Source organism: Thermobia domestica, chromosome 3 (genome assembly GCF_964235325.1).
Source record: "Thermobia domestica chromosome 3, izTheDome1.hap1.1, whole genome shotgun sequence".
Taxonomy (NCBI): Eukaryota; Metazoa; Arthropoda; class Insecta; order Zygentoma; family Lepismatidae; genus Thermobia; species Thermobia domestica.
The window spans coordinates 1,398,520-1,413,014 of record NC_137456.1 but is presented as its reverse complement, the minus strand read 5'-3'; the positions used below and the strand labels follow the sequence as shown (position 1 = coordinate 1,413,014).

Genomic DNA, 14,495 nt, shown 5'->3' with positions numbered 1-14,495 from the left:
CCAATGGAAGTTAATTAACACCTAACATTTTACAGCACTTCAAATACTACCTGTAATAATAAAACCATATTTAGTAACAATATGGATAGGAAATATTAAATATATAGGTAGTTTTGTGTTATGCAGTCGTTAGTTAAGTCGTGGCAACTAACTGAAGTTTAAAGAATAAGCTTGGACATATAATAAACAAGTCATCATTGAAAACAGATTTCACACTAACTTTCAACAATGTTTACATTTGATAACACTTGTAGAAAATTAAGTTCTCATCATCGATGTCGACCAAGACAATGCATTCATCATATACCCATACACCGCGCCGTTTACAGCTTCGCATGTCACCGACTCATTCTTTCGCGCGTAATGAACGATATCACGATACCTCGAACGCTCAGAACCGCACAAAAAATGTGCTTAGAATATATCCAAAAAACAGTGGTATGAGCCATTCGCATGCATTATAATTAGAGATTTAGATCATGGAAGGCACCAACGTAGAACTCGAATCTGCGAACCCCTACAGTCAAAAACTTGGCCCGAACATAATAGACCGCCCTACTACAGAGGCTGGCATTGGCCAAGAAAGAATAACAAACTAACACACATTCGAGTTGTCAGTTTCTAAATATTTAAAAATACATACACATTTTGTAGGGTAATGAGGGCCAGTAGATTTTTGAGGGCCTTACTTACCGACCATCTACTCGTCATTTTATAAATCATTATCTACAAACAGGTTTTGGAACTAAAACGAATCAACTACTACCCCAAGTACTAAACACTATGATCATCACAAATATACAACATATTTCGCATTAGCGCTTTTCCACACACAAAAGATAAATTTATCTTGCCTCTGGAAATTATATTAACACATGGAAACTGACTTCTCGATGATTCAATACTGCCAGCGTTCCGTCTTACCAAGGACAGGAACACGAGCTCTCGCAAGCAGGCATTGTGTGAATAATCGCTCCTTGCGACATTTCCGGATTTCTCCTACAGTGCTTCTAAGATAGGAAATTTTGCACTGGGCCTTATTTGCCGCAAGTACCTTATTAATTTTCCAAACAGTCCAGCAGTAGCGATCTAGAAGTTAAAAATGGAGGTGCTAGCCATGTGATATTTTATTCTTTTTTATTTTAATGCTCAGATCCGCCTCTTCAGCTTCGGCATCTGAAGGCTTTAATCGAAACGGGCTATCATCATCCATTTCATTTTTCTTTACCCTTTTCCATCATCCTTTATTTGCAATAATTGGAAGGAAGAAAGGGAACAAGGAAAAGGGTGGGAAGGACGAGACCACAGCACGCAACATACAACAACAGTGAACAAACAAACAAAACAAAACAAAAATTTCGAAAACAAAAACAAAAGGACTTGAGCTATCTAATCTCTCCTAAAAAATCATACATATTAACTAACAAAATTTAATTACTATCTCATTCCTACCTAATTTTATTATCATATTATTTAACAAAATTTGATTACCATCTAGCTATTTCCTAAATTATTATGTATATTAAGTTAACAGTTGTTCAATATTTCTCCAAAACCTACATTTCCCATTTTCATCTTATTGATTTTAAAGGGTTCATTAAAATAACATGAAAAAATTTCCTGTTATGGTCTGATCTACAGTCAGATAATTTCGGTGTCTCCTTACTGCTGATTCTCTTAAGTAATCTTGGTTTCTCACCTAAATGATTTGTAAGTGCAGCCATATGATAGGTGTATCATGAGTTTACTATAAACTTTCAAAAATATATAAATAAAGCTGCAATTATTTATCACTAAACAATCTGGAGGGTACCAAGGTCCCCGGCTCCGGGCTAGATTCCCCAGTGCAATTTAGTGATCTTCAGAAACATTTTGTGTTTTGTATTTTCTACCCAAAAAGAGTGTAAAGGACCTCTTTCAACAGAAATGATACCGCATATATTGTATTTGCTCTTTGTTTGTCGCTTGGACCCACTCTCGCTAAAAGCCTTGCGTTAAAACCTTTAGCAAGGCTAAAAAAAAAAAAAAGAAAAAGAAAAAAGTGATTTGTAATTTAAATAGTTGCATATGGAACATGGTCAGCAAAAAGTTTTTTTTTTGTATTCTTCTACAAACTTTGTAATGAAATGAAAAAAAAAAAAAACAACGCTGAGTGACAATGTACAAAGCAAATATGTTTGAATATTGAAATGTTGGATAAATTGTATCTAATCTTCATTCAATCCATACCCAAAGCGTTTATTCACGTTGGTTCACAAAGAACTGTATAAACTAGAACGTAAAATAATTACGTTTTTGTCACTTGATGCATTGCAGCAATTTTATGCATATTCGCTTCAAAAACTGCTCTATCATTATTTCCTTTTATTCTGACATATTTCAGACTTTATTATTATTATTATTTTCTGGCCAAATCGTTTAGAATTATTTTTCTCTGATAGTGTTGAAGAATGGCGATCAGTTTGTTTAATGTGTCTGAGTCAAGGTTTCATCCATTTTCGTTGCAGAGTTATGCTAGTCAGAAGCCACTAATAAGGGCAGGAATTCCAAATTACAAGTTTATTTCGACTACCATTCTGTTTTCAAAAAAACTTTCTAAATAGCTTAGTTGGGACGGAACGGCGTTCCGGAAAACATTTGTTTTACGTATTCTGCAGTTCAGTAAGAAATTGGCTCATCAGCAGTGTGCAATGTAGCAGTTTTTGTAAATATTTTTTCCAACTAAATCACTGTTCCTTTTGCTTCTTCTCTTCAAAATGGGGGTCTCTCTGGCTTAGTGGTAGAACGTTTACCTCTAGTAGAAGGTGTCCTTGGTTTGAAACCATCTTGCGCCAAGTCAGCTTTGTGGTCTATAAACACTGTGTGAATGGGTTTTCTCGCAGTTCTCCCGTTTCCTTCCACTTTTTTTCATTCCACTATTTCATTCATTTCTCATCATCAACGTCTCTTTTAGTCTAGCCGGCATAATCATGTTACTAGGTCATCCTGAGTTCCAAACATAGAAACTATATATTTCAAGTGTGCCCTCGGATAATATGTGAAACACACTTCGACCCAACCTCCGGCCCCCTCTTACGGAGGAAGCCTTTCCTTTACTTTTTGGGGAAAAGGTGAATGACCTCGGCTGAGTTGCCAATTTGTCGTTGAATCCTTTGGTCTTGACGAGTGAGGATCGTAGGCTAACAAGACAGTGGACAGCGAAGCCCATGAAATAATTCGGAATGTTTCAATGTAGCAACTCTGTCCGTACCCAACTGTTGAAAGATTTCGACACACACCTCGACAGCAGCACCAGCAGAGGCACACTTGCAATAGAAAGCCTCCAGTTAGAATAGGAGTCTGGTAACTATAATAAAGAGGATCGTTTGATGTTTCAATTTTGCCCGGTAGATGTCAATTGCTGGAGGAAGTTCCTGCCATCTAACCGCAAGATGTGTAACTTGTACGAATGTGAATTTACCCCACAAGTACTAGAAGTGAGGTTACCTCACCTTTGGAATGTAAAACTTTGGAATGTGAATTTACCCCAAGTAATGGTTTCTTGAGTTGTTCAAACGGGAAAATGTCGCACGGAGCGAAATCGGGTGAATTTGGTGGCTACGGAATAGTATTCCTTACCAGCGGTGCAAATCTGTCATCAACATTGGGGGGGGGGGGGTAAGACCGTTCCCATCCTATTTTTTTTTTTTTAGCGATGTTCAAAATATTTTATGAAGTTGAAAAATAATGCTGTGGAGGATCAGGGGAGCAGACTTATCTTCAACAGTGGGAGGCCGACACATTTAAGGCTTATTCTGGGGGACATCAATTTCATCTCACTTTCCTTTGTGGCAATCGGAAACAAATCATCACATTTCTCTTCAAAAAACACATTTTACATCGGATTATTGGGGGAGACAGTCCCCCCAATTCCAAGATTGGAGGGGACATGTCCCTCTCATCCTCCCGGCATTTGCGCCAGTGTTCGTTACGTTTTTGGCGAGAAACTCATGGATAATGGCCATTGGTCAACATTCCGTTGTCATCATGCAAAATCCACAAGTTGTTATTCCAGATATCTTTTCTTTTTAGGCATATTGCTTCACGCAAACGCTTCATAACGCCCAAATGTAGAACTTCTTGTTGACTGTCTAGCTTTCTGGCAGAAATTCATTATGCATAACACTATTTTAATCCATGAAATCCGTGAGCATCACCATTTCGAGTGAAAACGATGTGTTGTTTTCGGTCTTGACTCATTTGGTGCTTGTCACTGGTAAACCACTGTTTTGTTTACAGTATCATTGCCGAAAGATTCCCAAGGTGTTTGCACTATTGAATACGTTTTAAACGCAACATTTAATATACACTCGTTGTTGAAAAATTAACTCCATTACAAAAACCGAAACATGTACCCAAACAGATGTACTCAACACTCTGTCACTTACACAAATGGCAAACTTACTTGTTGTAACGTGTTTTCACAGGAACCATTTATTGAACAAACGATTACAGTTAATTTTAGAGGTATTCCCCGTCAATGTCTATGCACCTTTGCCACCGTTCTGAAAGCTTCCTTATTTGGATAGCAAACAATTCTTTGGGGTATCTCTCTTCCACTGGCGGTCAAATGCGTGGAGTTCATCATTTGTGTTGAACTTTTTACCTCTCATGTCCCCTTTCATTGTGCCGAATAAAGCATAGTCGCTAGGAGCCAGATCCGGCGAATATGGAGGATGCGACAATACACTACACCCTAGTTTATGCACTGTGGCAATTGTCTGGCGACCGACATGTGGCCGTGCAATATCGTGTTGGAGAAGAACGCCATGGCCCAATTTTCCTTGTCGGCGTTGTTGGATGCGTCGGCGGAGTCTATGCAGTGAACTGCAGTAGCCCTCACTGTCGATGGACGTATTGGGAGGGAGCCATTCGATATCCCTTCGTGATCCCAGAAAACGGTCGTCATTTGTTTCCGCACGAATAGTCCCAATCGTGCCTTCTTGAGACGAGAGCTTCCAATATGCCTCCATTTCATGGGCTGGCGTTTCTTTTCTGGAGTCTCGTAGAGGAATCAAGTTTCGTCGATGGTGACCAGACGCTCAGAGAATAGATATTCAAATTGGGAGGGAATATCGCTGGTAGTTGTGGCAAACCATAGAGGAAGAAAAGGTCAAATGAGATGAGTAAGAGCGCTATATTGTTTTGATTGTGGGAACTTTCTGATCAAGGTAGTATTAAAACAAACAGGAATCAAAGTGTAAGAGTTAAATACATATAATTCTGAACTTTATATCATTAACCCTTCTCTGTGCTGCCGTCCTACTATTGAGATAATGAAAAAAAAATCTTCAACAAGATATAACTCAGTATCACTTTCATTTTAGTATGTGGTGTGAATATCATTCATCAATTGTTTAGAAAGTAAAAAATTTGCCTGGAGCATGAAGATTTAGACCCATCCAATCATTCAGTTCATCCCTATGAAATATACCAATTAGCAAGCACGCCGATTTCCCCGTAACTTTAAGGGGGAAGGGGGATTCAGATGTGTGTTTAGTTGCATAAAAGGGTCTAAGAAGCCATATATGAGGATTTTAAGAGAAATTACATTCAAATTATGCCAAATATGGTATATTCATAAAAATATATATATAACAGTAAAAATTACATATAAAATACATATTCATAAAAATACCATGGGACCCACATATGCATTTAGGGCCCGGGCTCCCTGCCCTCTCTAGGATCGGCCCCTTTGTTAATTTGGAATAGAATCTTTGAACATTTTTTCACTAAACTCTAATAATATTGTAACATTTTTATTAAACTGAATTACAAAATAATAATAATAATAATAATAATAATAATAATAATAATAATAATAATAATAATAATAATAATAATAATAATAATAATAACTAACTCTGTGGCCTATGGAAACGGAAGGTTCAATGCCGCGTTCACAAAAGCTCTCCACTGACTTCTGTCCTTAGCTAACTGCATCCAGTTTCTACTTTGTATTCCTATCTCTGCGAGATCCATCTTAATATTGTTCTCCCATCTGCGCCTAGGTCTTCCTAATGGTCGTTTTCCGATTGGTCTTCCTGTCAAGACTTTGAAAGCGTTTCTACTTTCTTCCATTCTAGCTACATGACCCGCCTACCTAAGCCTCCTAGACTTGACGAACCTAACAATGTTGGGTAAACCGTATAAATTATGTAGTTCCTCGTTATGAAGTTTCCGCGATTCCCGCTCCTCTTGGGTCCGAATATTCGTCTCAGGATCTTGTTCTCAAATACTTTCAGTCTATGTTATTCCCTTAGAGTAAGTGAGCATGTTTCGCAGCCACACAGAGCAACAGGCATGATTATCGTTTTGTATATTTTAAGCTTCAAATTCCTCGACAGAATTCGTGATGACAACAGATTTTGAACCGAATAGTAACACGAATTCCCTGCTTTTAGTCGACATTTAATAATAATAATAATAATAATAATAATAATAATAATAATAATAATAATAATAATAATAATAATAATAATAATAATAATAATAATAATAATAATGATATAAAGTAGTGATAAAATACATTAAAAATTATTTTTGGATAACTATTTTACTTGGTAGCGAATTCAATCTGCACCTGTTTTCATACATGCAAATTTAATAGTAAACTAAACTCATTACATTTCATTACATTTGTAGTGGTATTTATGACATTGCTTCTACAGAATTTATCCCTCAGGTGATGAATATGATTTCAAAATGGAAGAAAAGGAAAAAAAATATAAAATGGATTCCATTACACTAATTTCAATGAGACGTAGTATGAAAGAGGGAAAAAATGAAACTCCATATATGATTCATAGAATTAGTTATTTTATTATAATGGCCTTTGCAATTAATAGTACAGACTGCATTATATTCGCTTTGTTATCAATTCCATACCAACGGGAAAAACATAAATGCATCTGTCTATTAGCAGTCAACTATATTATGAGCAATATTCGAACAACATTAAATGTTTAAATTTATTTTTAAAATGTGGAACCAAGTATTTTTAAAAAAATGTTTCAAATATATAAAAATAATAATCATAAATGCGTTAAAAATATTAATAAAGCTAATTTACTGAAGTAATATATTTTTAATAATGATTCAATGTATTTTTATGTCCTGAAGAAAAATATTTAGTTTACCTTTACGGACATTTATTTATGATTTGGCGTATATAATTAGATTTTCCGTTGCTGTTATTACACCATACAAAACAAACAAAACACAGGTAAATAGACAACCTGCGCTAGAAGGGTCGATGTATTTTTTACACCAAGGGTACTTCTATGTATGACACACTTTATTTCAACGTATGATATAGCCTTCATATTATATATTTTTTGAAACTTAATTGTTTCATATATATAACTAGCAGAATGTCCGTTCTTCGCTCAGAAAGAATAATTTCATTTTTGATATAAAGTGGTGAATTTGGATTTAAACGGAATCAGTATTATCACTGTTCATCTCAGCGACCCCTAAAACTATGAATGCGGCACTAATATGTGTCATTTTCGATGAGTTTTGTATATCTACCCTTCCCCTCTCCCAACTTGCAGGATGAATTTGGATTTAAACGGCTCCGGATGTATCAGTGTTCATCTCAACGATCCGAAAAACTATGGATTCCATACTAATGTTGGTCATTTTTAGGATGATTTTTAATATCTTCCTTTTCCCCTCCCCTACGTTGTACTATCAAAATGAAATAACAACGTCACTCCAAGTACCGAAGTCCACCTATGTTAAAAAAAATGATCAAGATCAGTTGGGTGGTTCAAGGGTTATAAAATCATAAACATAGTCATTTTCATGTTTATATAATACAGTATATAGATTGCATTTTGTACTAAACTGTACTTATTGTAAAAATATAGGGCAAATATTACGTCCATACTTAACAAAGTATTAGTTGAAAACGGACAAGTTGCTAAAAGTACATCATACTGCAAAAATTCCAATCTCAAATCATATTACGCACCAACGGGGCGGAACAAGTTGGTGTCTGTGTAGTAGTGCATGGAAGCAGTATTCATAATTTAAGGGAAATTTCCCTAATATAGGGAAATTTCGTAGGTAAATTTAGCAAGAACTAGAAAAGGGAATTTTTCGATAAAACGTGAAAAATTGTGGGAAATTCTTGTGCTGACTGAATAACCTAACTAACTAAGTAACTAACTCTATGGCTTCAATGCCGTGTTCACAGAAGCTCTCCACTGACTTCTATTCTTAGCCAATTGGATCCAGTTTCTACTTTGTATTTCCATCTCTGCGAGATCCATCTTAATGTTGTCCTCCCATTTGCGCCTAGGTTTTCCTAATGGTTGTTTTCTGATTGGTCTTCCACACTGAATAACCAATTATGTTTAAATTTTTCTTTGTTCTTCACAAATAAACCAATACAATGACAATAGTTTGTGTATGTTGACCATAGTGTGATTTGCACCGAGTGCTGGCTGGGTGTATTTGTGTCTGTTTTTTGTTAAAAAATAAAAATATTTCAGTATTACGTTCCATCCTTTTGCTGACTACCGATGAGAAATGAATGCAATCGTGGAATGAATAAAGTGGGAGGAAATGGAAGAACCCCATGAAAACCCACGAACACTATGTTTGTCCACCACAAAGTCCACTAGGCGTGAGTTGAGATGGAACCAGAGATCCTACACACAAGAAAAAATGAAATGAAATGAAATCTGAATTTTACGTCCCACGGTTATGCTCGCTAGGCTAAAGGAGACGGCGAAGATGAGAACTGAATGAAATGGCGGAATTAAGAAAGTGAGGCGAAACGGGAGGACCCCGAGAAAACCCACGCACACGGTGTTTGTCCACCACAAAGTTCACTTGGCGGGGGCTGGGATCGAACCCGGGGCCCCAAGCACCAGAAGTGAACGCTCTACCACTGAGCCAACGCGGCCCCTTGTTAAAAATAAGTGAAGGAAAAAACAAATGAATAAAACAAAGGCGGTTGGCACTTCCTTAATATAGCTAAATTAACCTTATCACATAATTTGTCGCATAGGAATTTGACACTCAACGAACTAGGGAAAATTTGTTAAGAAAAAGGATAATTTTGTGTTAGTCGAGAGAAATTTTCTTCAGGAAACCTACGAACACTGCATATAAGAGGATTGTCTTATAGGATACGTAAAGTATGGAGTTTGCCTTCTTTTGGTGCCTGTAAATTACAGCAGAAAATGTCATTGGTGTAGTTTCTTACACCAGCGTTTTTTGATTATTCTTCAAATTTAATAATCTTAATTTTTATTCTATTTACTTGATTTAGAAGTTCATCCTTCTTTTTTTTTTTTTAATGTTTGTGAATAACATAAAATCAACACTCGATATTAAAAATTTAGAAACTGACTGAGGTATAAAATTATGTCAAATAATCTAATAACTTTCGAGACAGTGATTTCCTATGAGCTACTGTATTCAAATAAAATTCATCAACGCAAATATTGAACAGTCATAGGATTTGATCTTTCATTTCTATTTGCATGCAACAAAGAAATGTAAACTTTTATTACGGGCTGAAACCGGAATGTCATCTCACCAGTTGATGGACATTATAATGTTTAATTTGACATTTAATATGGTTTATTCCAGGGTGAAAGTGGATCTGAAAAGGTAGGGGGATGGATAACGTCACGCCTTCCCCCGTGCCTATCTTTGACCATTGTATTTTTTTTTAGGAAGTACAGGGACGCCGTAAATATTTTTTGAAAGTGGGGTAACAGCGTCTTCCCACATTCCCCCTCACTCTTACCCCCTGGTTTATTCTTAACTAGTTGAATATACCCAAGCTTCGCACAGGGGCTGTATTTGGAAGTCAACGCCTGTGGAAGTATCCCGATTGATCTTAACGACCGCGAAAACTATGTATTTGATACTAATACCCGTCATTTTGGGCTATTTTTTACATGTCTCGGTACCCCCCCCCCCCCCCCCCCGATGACTCCCGACCCGCATACAATTGTAACTAAATTTGCAAGTGATCGCTAATGGAAGTGTCATCATTGATTTCAGTGACCGCGAAAACTATGGATTTGACACTAATATCGGTCATTTTGGATTACTTTTTTATTTCTCGGTATCTCACCCCCCGGTCACTCCCGGCCCGGAGTAGAATAGCGTGAATTTGGAAGTTAATGCGATCGGAGTTTCAACAATGATTTCAGCGACAGCGAAAACTATGAATTCGACACTAATATCGGTCATTTTCTACTACTTTTATATGTACCGCTAAACGTCCCCCTGAAACCGCCCTGTTTCGAATTTTGACAAAAACGTTTAACTCTGGTCTGGAGCCTGGACCAAGGTATTCGTGCCTAAAATTTGGTAACTCTTGGTCAATTTGTCTGGTTCCCAAGCCGGTTCCGGTAAATGCCCTCCTGAGACCCCCTGGTTCAAAATTTGAAAAAAGGGCTTCATCTTGATCTGGGGTCTGGGGCAAGGTATCCCTGACCAAAATTTGGTAACTCTCGGTCCACTCGTCTCGTTCCCAGGCCGTACACAGACAGACAGACTGACAGACAGACAAACAAACTCTCCATTTTATTTATATTAGATTAGATTTTCACTGATTTCTATAGATTATGAGGAGAGCAAAAGTATTGAGTTTAGTTGAGTTGATTTTAGTTTAGCGTCCCTTTCAGCAGCGAGGCTATATGAGACGTGGACCTACTGATTAACGTTGAATCCGAACCACACGAGCTCCCGCTGGGAATCGAACCCGGGTCTCCCACGCCAAATGCGCGTACGCTAACCGCTTAGCCACGGAGGAGCTCAGCAAAAGTATTGTAAGTAACTTATTCCTTAATTCCTAAATCAGGGACGAAGCATTTGTGCCAAGTACTATAAATTCGAGATGGGCTTAAACCTTTATTCTAATCATACGCAAAGGGATTTTTACGTATTTGGAAAACATTAATAAAGTCGAAAACGGAATCTTATCGATTATTCAAACCTGTTATATTTGTTTAAATTTTATACTAGAATTTATGGCTTTAAGTCGAAAGTGGAACAATACTTCTGAATGTTGGCTTATATACATATGTCATTGTATCTGAGCAAACTACTGATTCTTCAGAATTTTAGAAAAAAAGACATTGCGTCTATATAAAAATCTGGTTGTTGGTCTTACGTTGTGAAATAAGCAACAATGTTCACATAAGATAGCCTTTACACGAGGATTCTCTGAGCCGCTCTTGTGAGCTGCAGCTGCTAGCTTTACATTGTCTTAAATGTACGCCTTCTCACATGCGCTTCAATGCAAGCGAGACGCGGCTGTGGGCTGCTATGAAGATCACCCCGCTAGGAGTTGACTTGAGAGGCTGCTGGCGGGGAAAAAATAACACGCATTCTTATAAAAGCCCTTTAGACGTGAGCGTAAACTCAGTTGGAATGGAGAAAAGTGACATATTTGATATTGACAATTTTCTCATTTTGGTGTTACTCTAATGAAACACATATTTTATACTATTATATCTACAGTTCTCCAAACGAAAATATGTATACGCCCTGAAGTAATTGAAAAAAAAAAAAAATATTTCATTTGCTCTTATTTTAGAAAGAGATTGTAAAAAGAACATTCTTCCAGTCTTGATCGATTTATAGGATAAATACATATTATTTTATATCCTCTTCTTCTTTTTCTCTTGAAATTTATCGCCAAGAATAAAGCTGTAACTTCTTCTGGCTCTAGAATGGCTGCCTCTTCTGGCATGTATCACGATCTTCGAGCGGCCGAGAATTGTTCAATGCCTTCATACTACAGGTTCGCATGAGTGCCTTACGCAAGCGGCTCACAAGATCCTAGTGTGAAGGTAGGCTTAGAATACAAAAATGCGAGGAAAACTACTTTGAAGTAAACAGTTAACTAACGAACACACACCGAATGTAAAGCTTTGGCTGTTGATGCATCGTTCAACGACATCTAGTGGTGTTTGCAATAACTTTTATCAGGGTGTGTAACTTTACGCCAGAAACGTATATATGTTTGCTATTGAATTGTATCGTATATGAGCAAAATTTGGAGCGAATCTGTGTTATTCGATCGTGCTGTTTTCACTCGAAATATCGAACCTGTAAAATAATGTAAATAATGTGCAAGCATTATACAATCCGGAAGAAAAACATTGAATTAAGTATCGAATTACTGGCTCAAGTGGATATTTTGAGAGAGAACAACTACCATTTGCGAAAAAGCGGAGAGTACAAGTAAATATTAGTGGATGTAGTGCGTCGGACTCTTGAAACATACTGTTATATAGAAATAACAATTTGTCGTAAGGACAAATTCATTAGATGTAACAAAATAACTACGAAAAAGCCGTTGCCAATTGGTATCAGATAGGAATGCGCTCCGAAATCTGCATTGTTTTTGTGTTTAGGTGACCTTGGGATAAAGAAACCATTCCTCAGGGTAGAAAGCATTGCAAAATGGTATTTTTAGGCAAATATATAAAGACTCCGCCTGGGAACTATAAAAGAGAGTATTCTGGACCGATGAATCTATATTTCAACTTTTCGGTTCCCAACGCAAGATGAATGTGCGTCACTCTCTCGAAAAGCGTTTTCGTGCCGACTATGTAACGCCTAGAGTAAAACATGGAAAAGGCAGTGTCACAGTATGAGGATGTTTTACAGGCAATCAATTTGGTGACTTCATTCAAATGAACGGAATAATGTACAAAAATGTGTATCACAAAATTTAAGTGAGACATGCAATTCTATTAGGAATGCGGACTTTGAGCTGTAATTTTGTACTACAACAGGATAATGATTTCAAACATTCTTCTAAGTTATGCAGTAATTATTTGCTAAACAAAGTGGAGGCTCACACCACCACCAAAATAGTAAAACTGCCAGTCTTTGGACGTGTTTCCCAACGAGCTCTTATAAAATGATCTTCACATAAACAAATGCCAACGAATACTGAAGACCTGTGAAAGGGCTCTTTAAAGGCCTTAGAGTCGCATAGATTTATAAAAGTTGTATAAATTGGTCAAACAAATGTTTGGAATTTTTAAAGCTCTTATTACGACTATAGTTCCGCACTTCGATGAACGCAAACTTCCTCAATAAATTTTTCTGGATGGAAACAGATCAGTGTATTTTCATTTCCTCATTTTAGAATTAGTCTTAAAAAATCCCTAAAGTCAGATATAAAGACCACCAAATGTATGTATGTATGTATATACATGAGTCTTTCCAATTTGTGAGTTACATGACTCCTTCACTGTACCGCAATATGCGTTAAAAGTAGCCGGGATCTATTTCGATTATAGACTTGAAAATATTTTCATTGAAACGTTAGAAGTTGAGGTATTAAAACATTAAGGGCTGCTCAACTGCTATAAAAGTGGTCGCAGCACTTGGTGACCGCGTTTTTCCTTTGTTGTTTTTTTAATGTTATTGCTTTGACCATTTTTCATCGCTGACGTTGTTTTTCTCGTCGAGTGAGAGTATCATGATATCAAGGATCAGAGATGACAACCGAATTGCGGTGGAGAGCGCGTTCCTATGGCGACAATTAACTCTGATGCTCTTTTGTCAATCAACGAGTGGCAACTGCGGATGCTCCATCGGAAAGATCAAAACAGCTTCCTCAACCAACTATTTCAACTTCTCTGAAAGGAGATTTTCACTCAAAATAACTTTAGAATATTCTCTCCAATATTAAACCGACTTTGCAATGTTGTTCAAGTGAATGTAGGCGATTCTCGACGATTTAATTTGACCTGATTTCGTGTCAGCTTTTCAACATTAACTTCGTAAGGCTCACTGGATCTTAATGAAATTGATAAAAGCACTGTTTATTGTTTGAAGTTACTAATTATTCATATCCATCACGTAACAAAACAAATTCGCATCCAATCTTACGTAAAACATTACTAGATTTTGGTCTAAATGGTCTTAATTTCCTTGATAGCTCAAAATTATCCCAATTATTTAGGCCGAAAACAAAAAGTGAATTAACCATACTGGTAGTATATGTTTTATGACAAATTTCGTAAAAATAATCGGATATTAATTAAACATAGCGTGAACTATCTTTCAGACAAGTATTGTCCTTTTTTCTTAAGGCTGAAATTAAACAGACTAGGAATGTGAAATTGTCTTCTTTTGCAGTTAACGGCACCACCACTAGCTCAGTGATACCAGCTAGAAACGTTATAAAATCCTATGTCGAGAGTAATAAATTCCCATTTTCGTCTTGAATTCCCCACGATATACTAATATACATACATACGTACATACACACACACACACACACACACACACACATATATATATATATATATATATATATATATATATATATATATATATATATATATATATATATATATATATATATATATTCCAAACTTTTTAAAAATTATACCATTGACAACTAATAATTTTTTAAAAAAATAATAAATATTTATTATAAACAGAGAGAAGAG

The 14,495-nt window shown here is 36.4% G+C and overlaps 1 long non-coding RNA gene across 1 annotated transcript in view; it reads left to right on the top strand.

The window, feature by feature from the left end:
* Window positions 1-14,495, top strand: part of LOC145681370 (uncharacterized) — a 369,013-nt gene that overhangs the window by 149,270 nt on the left and 205,248 nt on the right. The window lies entirely within an intron of this gene.